General features: G+C 39.8%; 1 pseudogene; it reads right to left on the minus strand.

The window, feature by feature from the left end:
* Nucleotides 1-639: 639 nt before the first annotated feature.
* LOC112396543 (elongin-B pseudogene) lies at nucleotides 640-973 on the minus strand (annotated as a pseudogene).
* Between the last annotated feature and the right edge of the window lie 386 nt (nucleotides 974-1,359).

The following is a 1,359-nucleotide window of genomic DNA, read 5'->3' on the forward strand; positions in this document are numbered from 1 at the left end:
GTTGCTAAAGACTATTTTTCCTCAATAATTTCGAAGTAGAAGTGTTTTCAGAGGTACCCAATATAGTACCCAAAGAAAACAATCAGATCAAAATATGAGTTCATATGAATCAATATCTAATTTAGAATTTACGTTTGACTTAGGTTGACTTTTGAAAATGTTATATAAAAAAGTAGGAGTGCGTAATATTCAGGCAATAACTAGTATCAATAGAACAGAATATTTTAAATACTTTACATGTTATTAACTATGTCTTACCCCCTTAGTAAAGTAAGTTCAGTAGCATCTCTATTAGAAATGTATCAAAGAAAAAAACTAATCTTTTAATTTTTATAAATAATGCCTGTGATTTCTCTATACTTGTTTAAATTAAATGGATTTTTATAGTAATAGGAGAACAGCATAACACATTTAAAACATAATATACACAACGCAGATTATTTTTTAGTTTTTTTTAAAAATTCACAATACAAATTTTTAAAACTGCTAGGAGACTATCAGAAAATAACACTGAAAGTTAGATTCTTTTATGAAAGAAGAAGGAAATTATATATATATATATATATTTTTTTTTTTAACACCCAAATTGCTTTTATTGGAGGGAGATGGGGGGAACAGGAGTGGGGGAAGGTTCTTCAACTACACAGCTTGTTGATTGGCACTGCTTCCTGAGTCCTGCGGCTTCATCACACAGAGCAGGCAGCTCAGGTGGGCTGGAGAAAGGCTCAATGCACAGGGCTTCAAATGCTTCATCTGCCCGGAAGGCTAGCTCCACAGTGGCTGTGGCCGGAGGCCTTGCTCTCCGGCTGTTGAAGCTACACTCACCCAATGTCCTCCCGTCGTCCAGAAGTTGGTCGTCCTTGTACAGCTGCTACTCTTCCAGCAGCCACTTGAGCTCGATCACGTTGCTCTGCTCCTTGACATCCGTGAAGATGGTGGTCTTGTGGCAACGGATCATGAGGAACACCTCCATGGCAGCGGAAGCCTCTCCCCGAGATTTATAGTGAAATACGACAGAACAGCTTTTCCGAATTGTGGGCTACGAGATAATTTTAGAAGTTATGCAATAAAGTTTTAAATTGTATGCATTTACTTATATTAGGGGAAAAAGGGATTAAATGACATAAATATTACTTAAAATATATTTGAATTCAAACAAGTACGTTATCTCAAGAAAAATATTCAGGGCTTCCCTGGTGGCGCAGTGGTTGAGAGTCCGCCTGCCGATGCATGGGACACGGGTTCAGGCCCTGGTCTGGGAAGATCCCACATGCCGTGGAGCAGCTGGGCCCGTGAGCCATAGCCGCTGAGCCTGCTCGTCCGGAGCCTGTGCTCTGCAGCGGGAGAGGCCACAACAGT

The sequence above is a fragment of the Neophocaena asiaeorientalis genome, unplaced genomic scaffold, assembly GCF_003031525.2.
Source record: "Neophocaena asiaeorientalis asiaeorientalis breed wild unplaced genomic scaffold, Neophocaena_asiaeorientalis_V1.1 scaffold57, whole genome shotgun sequence".
NCBI lineage: Eukaryota > Metazoa > Chordata > Mammalia > Artiodactyla > Phocoenidae > Neophocaena > Neophocaena asiaeorientalis.